Source organism: Catharus ustulatus, chromosome 4, assembly GCF_009819885.2.
Source record: "Catharus ustulatus isolate bCatUst1 chromosome 4, bCatUst1.pri.v2, whole genome shotgun sequence".
Lineage (NCBI taxonomy): Eukaryota > Metazoa > Chordata > Aves > Passeriformes > Turdidae > Catharus > Catharus ustulatus.
Genome location: NC_046224.1, coordinates 68,051,571 through 68,066,919, shown reverse-complemented (window position 1 = coordinate 68,066,919; position 15,349 = coordinate 68,051,571). Strand labels below are relative to the sequence as shown.

Here is a 15,349-nt window from a genome sequence, read left to right as displayed (position 1 = left end):
CATGGCTTACTCTTGCCTAGATCTTAGGTTAATTTTGGCATATTATTTACTGCCAACAATTTCTGCAAAAAAACCCCACGTATGTAATTCTGCATGAGGAAGTGCTCACTAGGTGCTTGGGGTTAGCTCAAGGTTAGCAGGATGTTCACAGGTGTCAGGTGTCCATCTGTGGTTAAGGGGAGCAGTGTTCCTGCTTGCCTTGAGCACAGAGAACATCCTTGACCATGGCAAACTACTGTTTTATTTCTCTTCTCTACAAAGTGGTGGAAGCCTGAAGGGTTAATTTGCCTTTTCCTTAAAGTTCATTAATTGTGAGGAAAAAGCTCTGAAAAAATCACCTTTCTGACCTTTGAAACCTGCCTGAGTGTTTTGAGGGTCTCAAGACAGTGAGCATTGTTGTGACAGCACCAGCAAGGGTTAATATGCCCTGCCAGCCTGAACAATGGAGACGGGGGCAGCTTTAAACGAAATGAGCTGAATATTTCATTTGGCCACTCAGCTGCCTGCTCCAATTGCCTCCTTTGCTAAAATGAGAGCTTAATCTAAAGTGACAACAACATCAGTTTCTATGTGCTCCAGTCACATAGAACATGACTTCCTTAACATAAACACTATTTACATGGACCGTCTGGATACAGCAGGGAATCAGGAGCGTGCCCAGCTAAGACAGAGGCTACAGTGAAGGACGAATAACAGGCAGCTGAGAATTAACATTGGCAAATGAAAGCCTGACCCTCGGAGGGCATGTCCCTGTTACGTTTTAAAGTTAGAGAGCCTTGCACCAGTAACCTTACTGCCAGTAAAGACTATATAATTTAAAAGAAAATAGTACCTTTTCAGTTTTGGTACTTAACCAAACCCGTTACATCTGACCCCTTTTCCTACTCTGTGTGACGTGAGATGACAGACTCCCAGCTGCAATTATCAGTCACTCATTTATCAGTAGCTGATAAATGTCCCTTGTCCTTGTACTCTCATCTCAAAGCAAGTCCTTGGTTTTGATGTGGAAGTGAGGATGCTGCTGGGCAGAGGCAGGGGGCCAGCCCAGCACTCCCCTGGCTGAGCCGCTCTGCCAGCAGACCTCTCCCATAAGTTACGTGGAGAGGCTGTGCCTGCAGCTCTGGGGTGCTGTGCTGCTGCTAGAAGAGCTGAGTGCTCTGGCTGCTCCATGAGGCACAAACAGGAGCGTCCACAGCCAGATTCTTCCCTGGGATCTGGCTCTCCACAGGAATAAATTCCTATGGTCCATGCTCCATGGGGAAGCTGTGCCCAGAGCAGGGGGTTTGCAGAGTCAGAAGGTTGCTTTCCTCTTTCTCTTCCCCTGCTGTAACCATAAGGTCACTTTGTTTATTCTAGCAGTATCCCAGCCCTGCAATCTTTTTTTAATTTTTTTAAAAATTATTTTTTCCCCAATGCCATGAAGTTTAAGTGTTTATTCTGTACTCTGCATTGTCAGACTTTTGAAAGGTGAAGGTCTCATCATCTGAAATACTCTAGATAAATTATTGGGAGGGAAGGCAGAGTGGGGCTTCGTGGTACTGTAAGGCAGGAAAGACTAATGCTTTTTCCCTCGCTGGTGTAAATGCTCTGCAGCCCTGACCTTGTCCCAAGGGGTAACTGTGCTTTTTCCATATTCCTTGTGGTGGATGTTGTGACTGTCCAGGCAGCAGGTGTTAGCACCGCTCATATTCAGGCAACCCTGTTATTCCCCCACTTTCCTTGTTCCTTCCCTCTTTCCCACGTGCTTGCTGTTTGTGTGGAGTCACTTGTTCAGCTGAGCAGTCAGAGCACTGTGTAACAGCACGGGACTAACTAGACTGGGTATCGATCCCTCTTTGGGTAGTATTGGGAAATGCACTTTTCCTTGACAGCTGTGTTGAGCAGACAGCAGTTCAAAGAGATATTATTCACTAGTTACAGTAATTTCACGATTATAAGCCGCACCATTTTGACTAAAATTTTGGTCCAAACCCAAAGTGCGGCTTATAATCAGGTGCGGTTTATATGGACAAAGAACAAAAAGTTGCTGTTTTAGTTTGGAGGACAGGTGCCTGCTGAGAAAAGCAGGAGCTTCTCTTTGAAATGGAGAATGTAAACCCCCTCCCTCCAAATTATTATAATTTTGAAATCGAGGGGCTTTCAGGCAAAGATATGGGAATTAGGAATAACAGTTCTTTACTAGGGAAATTAAAATAGAAATACAGTACTACAAAGAAACAAACTCCAAACCCTGACACAGTCAGAGTACAACCTGACACCCTGTCAGGCAGGGTGTTGGTAGCAGTCCCATTAAATGGTGACTGCATCCTCCTGCAGTGACAGATGTGGCTCAGTTGGAGCAGTGCTCCTGTAGAAGGTGCAGTTTCCCTCTGGAGGTCCAGTGGTGATGTGGAGAAATCCGGTTTTCCTCTGGAGTCCAGTGGAGAAAGGGGCTCCCTTAGTGTCCCAAAACCTCTGTTTTTATCTTGGTAAGAAATGTTGGGCTCTTCCCCCTGGCTGGAGCAACTTCCAATGGGATGCAGTAATTTTATCAGTCCCACAGTGGGACTCAATGGCCATGAGCAGAAAATGACTGGCTGGAGGAAGGATGGGTTGTGAAAAGATAAAGAACAATGCCCCACCTGGTTTCAATGGATGGCCCATTAGCAGAATATCTCCCACGGAGACAAGGATCACTGCCCCCACCCTCAACAGATGGTGATAAAATAGATACCTTTTATCACACTCTGTATTGTAATGTGCGGCTTATAATCGTAAATTTACTGTGTACTTCATAGGACTTTTCTCCCTGCTTTGCTATCCTTAAAAGTTTATCTTTAAAAACACTAAAGAAAGTGTGGAATGACTGAGGAGTTGAGTTGAGCAGGGCAATAGGGTACCTAGGTCTTAATCGGACCTTGCAGAAATAGGGAAGGCCTGAGAAATGGGGAAGGATTGTCTTTTGAAGAAGGAAAGGTTTCTTTCCCATCGTTGGCCTAACAGCAGAACTTAGAAAAGAACTACTGATCCTGAAAGAATTCATACTAGTCATGTTGGAACATTTGCTATTCTGAAAATTCAGAACATGCTGTCTTTTATTACTGAATGTTACTCTTAAAATTTAGGACATTTATGAAGTGTAAAAAATGAATATTTGCATCAAAATGAGTGGTTCAGTGACTATAACCCTAGCTGAAATCCAGAGCAGTTCCATCTTCATAGTAAAGATTAATTACTTTTGCCAAGTTAAGTGGACTTTTGTGACATTTAAAAATCATACTGAAGTTAACTTTGAGCTGCTGTAGCATCACTTTAAAGAACGACCATAGTGTCAATACAAATCTTAAAATAGTAGCCAAAATCTGTGCTTTTTGATGCTGTCTGACTACTGTCTTCCTTTTTCTCCACTTTTGGTTCCAAAATGGAGTGTAAGCAGTCACAGATTTACAGAATTACAGATGTATTCCCTACACCATAAGAAAAGAAGGTCTACTATTGCTGAGCTGCATGCACTGGCTCTGATTCAAAAACCAACACCTCTTCAAAGAGAGCACTCTCTAAAATCAGCTCATCACTGAAGTGCAAGGGAAAAAAGGCAAGACAGATTTGGCTTTAGGGGTGTATCAGGGTCATCTGAAACTGCATCCCACAAGCAACCTTTGTCAGGTAATGATACTGACCATCAACTGGGAGATTTCCAGAGGTGCAGGATATATATTTATATTTTTAGTTTCACGAGATAGCCCTCACAGCTTCAACTAGGAGCTATTGATCACCTTATCATTGAATAATAGAATGCTTTGAGCTGGGAGGGACCTCAAGCTTATTTCCTAAAAGGGCCACTTCAGTGCTGTTTATGCCATAGATCACTTCCATAGCTTCAGTCCCAGGAACAGGCATTGTGCCTAAGTGGAGTTTGGTGCCAAAAGAGCAACAGGACATGACTTTTTTTGTTTGTTTGTTTTTTTGTTTGTGTGGGTTTTTTTGGGGTTTTTTTTGTTGTTGGGGTTTTTTTTTTTTGTTTTTAAGAAGGTGGCAAAACTGAAAGAAGTATGAGAAATAAAATGGCAAGAAATGCATTTCTTAAAAGCTGGATACACACTTAGCCTTATTCCAAGGGACTGGAAGTCCTAGCGAGTTCTTTGTTGTTAGAGAGATTTGTCTTGTTGGATCCACTTATCCATTTCAGAACAAGCCCTCTGTCTTAAAACCAAGACTGCTGCTTGGCCATATCATGCACTGATGATGTTAGGAATGGCAGGACTCCTCTCTGGAGAGGGGTAATCTCAGGTACTTCAAGGTAATATAGGATTTGTAGGTAAGTGAACTTCAGAATCCCCTTTCCTCATCTTGGGGCCCATAAAAAGTATGGATTAGGGAGCATTAACCCCTTCTTGGCCTGTGTTTGTACGAGCAGGAAAGATGCAGCCATAGTGGCCTTCATGTTGCAGAGTAGCTCTTGGATACTAATACAAGTGATTACTAAAAAAATCTCGTTTCTGAGGATTGCTAATCTCTGTATTAGAAATATGCTTGTTACATAGTTATAAAACTAATGAATGTATTTTTTAACATGCAATAATTAACTAATTAAGTATAAGGCATTAGTTTAAGTAGACTAGCTCTCTGACTAAAACGCTGTCTATTACAAGTAGATTTATTGAGGATTTACAACTACATAATAGAACTATCTATTTCATGATTGTTAATCCTCAATGAATGTGTTTAATAATTAATTGGCACTTAACTATAGGATTGTGTTCATTGTGATGGAGTTTATGAAGCAATAGAACATTTTTGTGTATGATTAAGTGCTAGAGGGGATACGACTTATATGATATGGTTAAATAATTGGGAGTGGGACATGATAATGAGACTTGTGACAGAAAACCAAACCACAAAACCAAAAAAACAAAAAAGGGGGGGAATAATGAAAAAAAAAATCACATGTAGTAGTAAGATTTTTATTTCTATTGTTACCTGATACATTTTGAATGTATTGTTTCATTTCTTTTATATTATGTAGGAGAAGCAGTAGCTACCTACTTATACAGCAAGATATTTAATGTTGGAAAATAAGTAAATGGGAGTTTGTTGTTTAAAATGGTGAAATAATTCAGTCTGGCTGGTGAAGATGTTTCAGTATTTAAGTTTCATACTTCAAGTCTCTACTGGGCACGTGAATTAGTGAAGTAGAACATAAATCCAGTATTAATTGTGACTCAAGGAGTTCCAGGAATGTGTGTATATGTGTTGGTTCTGCATGGCCTGGTTTTTGGTAGCAGGGGGGGCCATGGAGGTGGCTTCTGTGAGAAGCTGCTGGGAGCTTCCACCGTGTCTGGCAGAGCCAATCCCTGATGGCTCTGAAGATGGACATGCTGCTGGCCAAGGCTGGGCCAATTAGAGATGATGGTAACGCCTCTGTGATAACAGATTTTAAACGAAAATCAAAACAAAGTTTTAACTCTAGATAGAGAAGAGGAGGAGGTGAGAACATGTGAGGGAAACAACATGGGGACACCAAGGTCAGTGCAGAAGAGGGACAGGAGGTGCCAGAGCTGAGATTCCTCTACAGGCTGTGGTGAGACCATGGTGAAGCAGCTGTGCCACTCAGCCCATGGGGATCCATGGGGATGCAGAAATCCACCCACAGCCTATGGGGATCCATAAGGATGCAGAGATCCACCCACAACCCATGGGGATCCATGGGGATGCAGAGATCCACCCACAGCCCATGGGGATCCATGGGGATGCAGAGATCCACCCACAGCCCATGGGGATGCAGAGATCCACCCACAGCCCATGGGGATCCATGGGGATGCAGAGATCCACCCACAGCCCATGGGGATCCATAGGGATGCAGAGATCCACCCACAGCCCATGGGGATCCATGGGGATGCAGAGATCCACCCACAGCCCATGGGGATCCATGGGGATGCAGAGATCCACCCAGAGCCTGTGGAGGAGGTGCCCACACTGGAGTGGGTGGATGCCTGGAGGAGGCTGTGATCCAGTGGGAGACCCAGCAGAGAGAGGGGCTCTGCTTCCAGGCTGGAGCAGCCTGTCCTTGGAGGACTGCACCCCACGGGAAGAGACACCCACCCTGCAGCAGTTTTGGGAGGACTGCTGCTGGAGAAGTTCACAGAGAACTGTCTCCTGTGGGAAGGGACTCCACAGTCTCACAGGGGAAGGACTCCTCTCCCTGAGCAGTGCAAGAAAATCCCAGTGATAAACTGACCAAAACCCCTCTGCCCTGTATCTCTGTGCTGTTGGTGGGAAGGAGGGAGGGGTTGGGGGAATAAGAGGTATTTTTAAGTGCTTATTTTTTACTTCTCATTATCCTCCTCTGATTTTGTTTGTAATCAATTCACTTTGTATCTCTAAGTTGAGCCTGTTCTGCCCTTGGAATTTTTTCTCCCAGTCCTTATCTCAACTCATGAACCCTTCATTAATTTTTTTCTCTCTTCTGCCCAGCTGTGGCAGGGCAGGGTGAGCGAGTGGCTTTTGTGGCTGCCTGGTGTTTGGCTAGTGTCAAACATGACTGTGCCAACTGTTACAGATACAACAGAAAGTTGCATATTAAACTAGAGCACAGAGGAAGGCTGTGAATTTTTCATGGAGTTGATTATGGAAGCAAACAGGAGAAAACACATATTTTGTTAGTTTAGGTGGCCCACAGACACTGGTCCTGACATAAACTTTGAATTTCAGCTGTTAATAACTAGAAAGGCTGAGTCAGTGCAATTAATCATCAGTCATTGCTGTGAACACCTTTAGCTTTTTGTAGAAGAAAAATTATAATGCAACCATGAAGCTTTCTAGTGAATATTTGGTAAATTCCTGCAATTAAGGCATTAACACAGCTTCCTCAGTCTCTGCTTTGGGCCCAGGGCTCTTTGATATCTTTATCAGTGGCATAGTGACATTGAGCACACCCTCAGCAAGTTTGCAGATGACATAAGCTGACCAGTGCAGCTGACAAGACAGAAGAGAAAGACCCTAGACAAATTCAAGAATTGGGCCCATGGGAATATCATGAAGCTCAACAAGTCCTGCACCTGGACTGGGGCAATCCTAGATTTGAACAGAGGAATATTGGAGCAGCCCTGAGGAGAAGGACCTGGGGGTTCTGGTAAATGGAAAGTTGCACATGAGCCAGCAGTCTGTTCAGTGGCAGCCCAGAAGGCCATGGCAACAGGAGAGGAAGGGAATTCTGCCCCTCTGCCCCGCTCTGCTGAGACCTGCCTGCAGTGCTGCATCCAGCCCAGGGGTTGCAGCACAGGAAGGATAGGTCCAGAGGAGGCTACCATGATGATCAGAGTGATGGAGCAACTCTAATTTGAGGAAAGGCTGGGGATTTAGGGCTGTTCAGCCTGGACGAGAGATGGAAAAAGCAGCTTTTCCATACCTTCTGAAAAAGTGAGTTTTTATGTTTGATAGTGATAGGAAGGGAGAGTAGATCAGATCCCGGAGAAGTTGTAGATTCCTGGAAACATTCAAGGAAAGTCAGGCTGGATGTTGAGCAACCTGTTCTAGAGGGTGGCATCCCTGTCCATGATGGGGTGGGGTTTTGTTGGAGCTAAATGATCTTTAGGCTCCCTTCCAACCCAAGCCATTTTCTCATGATTCTATGGTCTGTATACAGATACAGTCAGAAAGAAGTTGTTCCATTTATTGCATATATTCAAGTGGAAGGTGATAACTTGAAATAAATGGCAAATATTCAATAATTTAAATTATTGATAAGTTTGTTAGTGTGTGCTGACATACAAAAATGTAGCCAGCTTTACTGTTTGAAGACCTTTAACCTCATGATGTCCTTATAGTCCTCCTGAGTTGCATCCCCTTCTTCCAAAGACTATAAACTCCCTTCCTTTTCCCCCAAATTCCAGATAAAGTGAAATTGAGGTACAAAATTTGCTGTAACTATTGTTGTGTGTTTGCTTGGATGCTTTATAATCCAGACTTCTTACAACAAATACTTTTGCCCTGGTTTGTGTTGAGTGCTTTTGAAAGTTGGTCTTTCCAGATTGGAATGTGTTTGAATCACATTGTTCTGATGAGTTTTGGAAGTGAAGGTAATGATGCTGTCTTTTTTTTTGGCAATGTAGCTAGCACCAGTAATGGGCCTCAGAAAAGTTTGGGGATGGGGAATTGAGATGTATTGGATATCCAAAAATCGTTTATTTTTGAAACTCGTTGCTCGTAGTATTTTAAGACAGAACTTTTGGAGTAACGAGCAAAAGGGGCTTTAGAGCCAGATCTCTGACTAAGGAGAAGTTCTGTTGTCCTCTTCAAGCTTAAGGTCTCTGAACTCAGACTTTAATTGGCAAGACCCTGACAGCTGGGAAGGCCCTGAAGGTTCAAGTTCTGCAGACTCCTAGGACTTCAGAGTGTGCCATGCAGGTGGCCATTGTCTTTAAACACAACTCTGTAGACTTTTAAAAATATATAAAGGTAAAGCAACAAAACAGATCTTGTTATCAGGTTAACTGCACTTTTTAAAGGGTGGCGACCCTAAATGCCCACAGCATTTGGCAAACTACAAGACAAAGCCAGTCTTTCCCCCTAAAGTTTAGCAGCAGTTGTGTTGCAGCAGCAGCTGCTGCAGAAGGTGGATATAGTGATGATATTGATGAGATTACTAATTTGTTTAGTAGACAGGGAATGAGGATTTGTCTGTTGCCTGTCATCATCCATCAGCCGTATGTTGCCCCAGGCAATGGGTATATGCTGTTAGCCTGTTACTAATTTTGCTTTGTTTTTTCTCAGCTTAGTTCTTTTCTTTGGTTCATTTCATTCATTTGCTGTGACTGAAAACTAAACAAGAAGGAGGAAAAAAAAGCCATTGCTCTGTCTCTGTTTGTCAGAACAGGTACTCCCCAGCTCCTGCCTGGAGCCTCTTCCACCTGATTTGGCTGAAAAGCTCTTGGTGAGTGGTGCTGTGCCCTGTAAGGAAAATCCCTTTCATGACCTAAAAAGTTTTTTCTACAAACTTTTTTTACCCTTCAAAATCAGTAGTTGAGAACTACACCATCCAGACACACATTGCACCAGCCTGGGAATGAGTTGATGATGCTTTGACATCGCCACACCTGTGTTGATATTGTTGCATGTGCCATGACTTTTGAGGCTTTTAATTTTTTTTTAATATTATTTTTTGTTTGTTTGTTGAGATTTTTTTCATTTTCTTATTGTTTATGATTTTTGGTTGGGGTGGATTTTTTGTGCTTTTTGTTGTTGTTTTTTTTTTTAATTTATGAGACATTTTAGATTGTGCTAATCAAACCAACAGTTCTGCAAAGGGCAGGAAGTTCATGCAAATGAATTTGGGATCAGAAGTATTAATTAGAAGCTCAAAGAAGGTTTTATCTCATACTGGTTGTAATTTGCCATTAGACCAATTCTGAAGGGGGAGGTCTATTTGGAGTTGCAGATTATTTGACTTAGATTAAGCTTTCACAGTAGAGAATCCCTGTCAGAGATGATGTTAATATAGTACCAAGGGGTCAGTTTCCACTGTTGTCATTAAATCTGTACCATGATGTTGTCACACTCATTCAAAACATGTTGTATTGTGGTTGTGAGTATCTTCAGGATCTTTTCCAGGTGGAGCTGAGAGATTGCAAAGGGCTGTAAGGAAGTCTGGATTTCCAGGCTTCATTGCAGTGTCTCATTTCTTTTCATTTTAATACTTCTAGGACTGATTTTTAGTGTCACTGACCAGTGCTTTAGGTTTTTGAGCTTTGCAGCAATCTTGAAAAAGACCAAGGAACAATCCTCAGGGAAGTGGAGCAGGTGCTAGTATTATTATGGAAGATGACATATATGAATTTGAAAAAATGTAGTTAAAAACTCAACAGTAGGTAGACGTTGGTACATTGTGAAAATATTTATTTTGTGGCTATATTATTTAAAAAATCTTAAATATTTTCTCCTGTCTATTTTCTCACTCAGTAAAAGTAATTTATGGCCCTCCTCTTTCAGTCTTCACTCGTGCAGAGGGATCAAATTTTGATGATGATGTAGTGTCAGCATGGAGTGCACATCTGCTTCCTACCTTGATGGTGAGAAGCCTGTAAGAGCCTCCTGTTGATGGCTTTGCTGGGCCCTATTCAACTTCTGGGTCCAAGGTTGGTTTCTCCTGCTCCCACCAGCTCAGGGGGTTTTCAGGGTGCATACTAGTAAATCTTGATGAGATAACACCAGTTTTGTTTTGGTTTTATTTTTAAAATGTGATAATCTGCTTGCAAAACAAAGAAATTCCACTAATGTTCTTAAAAAAATAAAAATAAAAATGCAGTTTTCTAACCAGAACTTTGTTTGAAGCTGGTGGCTTAGTTATCTATGAGTTGAGTCAAGGAATGACTTCAGGCAGACTTGAGAATCTGAGATCCCAACTTTAAACTTGTTAGTTTAATCAACTCCCTGCATGTAAACGATTTCAGGAGGCTTTCTGGGTGGCCTTTAATTTATCTCTTTTTTAATAAGTTTTTAAATACAATTGTTGATGAATATCTAACATAGTTTTATTCTGCTATTTTTAACAACTTTCTTTTGCTTGTATGAGCATTGCTTGATGATTTGTCGCAGTCTATGTAGAACCCTAGACGGGGGTAAAAAGTGCTGCAGAAAATGTTGGAGGTAGCAGTGAAGTAGAAAATCCCCTCAAGAATCAGCAAGATGTAGAGAGAGAACAAAGGATGGCCAGAAGAATTTGATTGTAGCCCATAGGTGACGATTGGTGACACATGGAAGTTCCTTTGCTGTTGGAGAGGGTGAGTGGCAAGTTGGTGAGATGAGACATACAACTCAGGTTCTCTCAGAGAGCTTCCCTGTATGTCCTTTGGCCCTATATTTGGACATTTGGATGCAGTTCTCAAGCTCACTGGGACCATTGCAATGTCATGGCTTGTTGGTTTTACTTTTTACTTTTTTTTTTTTTTTTAATGGGTAGAAGAAGGAAGAACACAAGAAGAGCAGAATACATTTTGTTAAATGTGCCTGTGTTAATGATATTGAAATTAGAGATGGAGAAGCATTTTAATAGAGTCATCTAGGTTGAAAAGGGCCTTTAAACCATAAAACTTTTCAACAAGCCTCAAGGATAAACAGCATTCTTGGAGGCTGTGTGGGAAATTGCTGGCTATTGAGTTTGCCCTTATGTTTTTATAGTCATGAAAGTGTCCATGTGCATTGTGATTTTCTTGTCTAAGGCTTCAAATGGCAGCGTTTTTGTGGAATGTGTGGTGATGATTATGCTAAGAACTTTTGTCATCTCATAAATTACTGAGGTAGAAAGTGGTTTTTTGTCTAGGAACTCATCATGATAATTTGTTTTTAAACAGGCAGGAGTAAAGTTAGTATGTTTTCCTTTTTTCTTTTGACTGACTTCTGTGCAGAAAAAAAAAAAACAACCCTATCAAGAAGTGATGAGAAATGGGAGAGTTCTTTCAGGAAAATACTACCATTAAGAGAGAGCAATGTTTTGGGTACTTCCAGCTTGTCACTCTTTTATCAAAGTGTTGTTTTTGCAGGTTGTTTTTGTGCTCTGCATGTGTGTCTGTGGACTTAAACAAGGCAAATCATAGCAAGGAGGGAAGAAAGGTATCCCTCAGTAGGCAGCAGTGCAGAACTGGCTGTGTGTACATGCTGGGGACCACGAGGTCGCATCCTGGGTGAGGGGAAAGGAAGGTAAGGGGGCAAATTAGTAGAAGGAGAAAAAAAGAAAAAAAAAAGGACAGGAGGCAGTGAAAGGAGTGGAGGAGATGTTTTTGCTTCTGTTAGCCATGCCTAGAACAGCAGTGGTTGTGCCCAGAGGATCCTCTCTGGGGGGCTGTGTCTCTTTAAAAGCGGTGGGGGTTGGAGCTGGGGGAGTGCTCACAGCAGTATGTATAACACAGCTGTGCTCTGTTTATGCTTAGGCTACAATAAAAAAGCTATAAAATGTGAGATGTCGTAGCTCCACTTTGCTTTATTTATACTGTTTCCTCTGAGCTCTGTCACACTGCACATTCATCTGCTAAGTTGCAGCAAGAATGGAGATTAAAATATCACAGCTCAAAATAGGAGTCAAGCGGAAGGAGATTCATCATACCCCTATTAAAAAATATGTAAATATGGGAATGAAGTCATTTTAAAGCTGTATGGCTCTCCTTCTCAGTGGGCTGGGGAAAGCTGTGAGTGATGTGCTATGCGAGTGACAGATTTATGGGACTTGTTCTTCTTTCTATTTTTCACTTCATCCTACCAAAGTACTTTTAAGATTAAAAATATCAATTTGAATTGCAAATTTTCTCTATGCCATATATGTATTTTTAAAAAAGGTTTTCTTCTTAACCATTACCTAAACTAATAATGGAAAAAGTATTATTCCCAATTAAAAGGGGTCAGAAGCACGCTCAGATGTTGTACTTGCAGTAGAGAGGATTTGCCCTTACGGAGCACTTTTCATCCAGGATCCTTGGAGCACTTGCAAGCATTATGTCAAGCCTCTCATGCCCTCTGAGATAGGGGCCTGCTTTACCCTCTGTACACCAAAGTACATTGAGTACTTGCAGCTGCAGTTCTTGGAAATGTCCTGTGGCACTCAAACCATAGCATTTTTAATGGAAGTTGTTCCTTTTCTCTCCTACAGCTGTTTTGGAAATGGAGCTGGGGTAAGAAGTCTGCAGTCCCAATTTCTCTTATTTCTCCATAAGTGCTGTGCAAAGAAAGCTGCCTCTGCTAGCAGAAACAATGCTCTTTTGAACTTTGCAGCAAGTCTGTGGTCTTTGATATGGTCAGGTTTGGGCACAAGTTTTCCCCTGGAAGAACAAAGCACAGATGTCACAGGATATTTGAGAAATTAGGGATTTTAATCAATACCCTGAAGATACAAGGAAACCACCAAAATATTACACCCATATTCAGTTTTGAAGCCTATTTTTGAGTAAAGGAGATGAAATGTACTCCCACTAAATGGAGATGTGCTTTGTAGATCAGTGTGGGTAGAGTGCTAGGAGAGGGGAGCCAAGGGAGAGGGCTGCTGTCCTTTCCTGCAGTTGCACTAGGAGCTGAGGGGCTGTAAAATAAGCTGGAAATTTTTTGATGCACAGTGATGAAGGTAGAGCAGTGATTGTGTCTGCATGAACTTTGTAGCTATTCAGTGGCTTGCCTGAGGAAGAATTTCATGTCTGTCCATCCAAGTAGGATCCCTGTTCAACTTTTCATCAACAACTAAGCAATACAGAGAAATTTCATCCAAAGGAGGGATTACAATTTATCATTATATATGAAAGGTTGTTGGAAATAGTTTTTTCTGTATTTTTTTCTTAAATGATGGTGTATAAATGCCAGAAGTTAACCAAAACTTAGTTGACTGACAGCCTTAGAAGTTGGTGCCTTGTGGACAAAAAAAAACTCAGCTGAACAAGACCAGGTCATCTATCTATCCACTAACTGTGTCAATTGCAACAATGACAACTGAGGGAGTCAGACCTTGAGTTTCCAATTACAGTAATTTCACAATTATAAACCACGCCTGATTGTAAGCCGCCTTCTGGGTGCTGGCAATGTTTAGGTCTTCGTCCATATATGAGCCGCACCTGATTATAAGCCGCACATTCGTTCGCAGCGAACTTCCACAAAGTTGCCAATTAGTAACAGAATCGCAGGATTGCGGGGTTTACTGGCAGTTGCTGACGTTGGAAACATTATTTCCGAGTGAAAAAAGATACAGACAATAGCTGCGGCAGTGTACCCTGCAAGTTTTATTTACGAGCGGGAAAAGATACGAACAATAGTTTGGTCATTTTGCGAGCATTTCCAACAGATCCACATTGCCTTTAAACAGCCACTCAGCCGCACGGGTGAGCAACCGCTCAGCTGCACAAGACTGAAAACACCGAAAAAAATACAGAGAAATATCGCGGGCTTGGATCGGCCCTGCCACCAGGGCTGTGTGAGCTCCAGCTCGGCTCGGGCTGCTGCGTGCTCACACTTCTGGGTTGGTAAATTTCTGAACTTTGTTCATATATTGGCCACTCCTGAGTGTAAGCCACACTTCTGGGTTGGGACCAAAATTTTAGTCAAAATGGTGCTGCTTATAATCGTGAAATTACTGTACATTATTCTTGGCTAAAATGCCTCATGGCTTGTGTGAACTGAAGGGCTCATGTGAATGGAACATTCCCCACCAAGAATGGGGCTAAACCAACCTAGTTCTTGTAGCACTTGGTTTATTTCCTGGAGTAATAGCTTTCCTGATCATGACTTTTACCCCATCTCCTACTGAAGGGTTGTTGGCAGGAGTAAAGATGAGTGTCCTTGGGTTTGCATGCTTGCTCTTTGGTTTTTGGTTTCCTTTTTAGCTTTGTTGCTATGAAATAAAGGAAATGTCAATTATTTTTCCTATTCCAGTATTTGACTCTGTAGTAATCCTGGGATATATTGATGTATTCATTAAGGTCTTATTGTCAGTAGAAGACATGTTTCCTTGACAAACCATTCTTGTGCCATGTGTATTTGAGAATTGCTGTTTCTCTCTGAAGTTTGGGGTTTTTGTAGGCTATTTTGGCATGTCAGTATAAGCCTATTGACCCTATAACATTAATGTATATACATATGTTTTCTTAAGGCTACTCTAGTCATGCATGCTAACAAAGCTATAAAACTATACTTGAGCTTGAACATTCACAACTCTGAACCACCTGTGGGTTGTAGGTACGTACAAATAGTGATCCTCATTCCCTCATTCTCCCAAGTCACTTGTTTCTTTTTGTTTTTGTTTTTATGTTGTTTTTTTTTTGTTTTTTTTTTTGCTTCTGTTTGGTTTTGCATCAATCAAATGATGAATTATTTGGCGAGAACCAAGAACATTTTTCAAGATGCAGTGTGATTTATAAGCCCAAATCCCATTTCAAAAATGACTTGAGAATAATTTGGGAATATCAGACTTGTTGGAAAACAATGGATTTGGGCCAAAAAAAGTGCTTTGTAATCCATTTTTTCTTGTAAAATTTATTGCGTGAGGTATCAGTGTTCTGGATGTATGTGTTATTTAATTTAGCTAATGTTCTACTTGATCTATGTTTCTTGCATGAAAGGTTGTTGATATATCATGACAAAAAGGCTGTAATTTCAATGGTGTGATATCTGTTCAGCCATGATTCTTCTGCTGGGGACCTATTAAGTCCTGCTCTATTTCAAGGTCCAAACATGTTTGGAAAAACCATTTGTCTATACATTAAGATGGTGGTGGGAAGAAAACTCATGAACTGAAATTGTGTTTCAGAGGGATGCTCAGCACTCTCTGAAAATCAGATTGAACTCATGCTTCTTCAAGTTAATCAAGTTTTTGATTAATTTCAAAATCTTATCCCTTGCATTC

General features: G+C 41.5%; 1 protein-coding gene across 2 annotated transcripts in view; it reads left to right on the top strand.

Annotated features, from left to right (window-relative positions):
* SOX5 (SRY-box transcription factor 5) overlaps positions 1–15,349 on the top strand; it is a 624,352-nt gene that overhangs the window by 96,650 nt on the left and 512,353 nt on the right. The window lies entirely within an intron of this gene.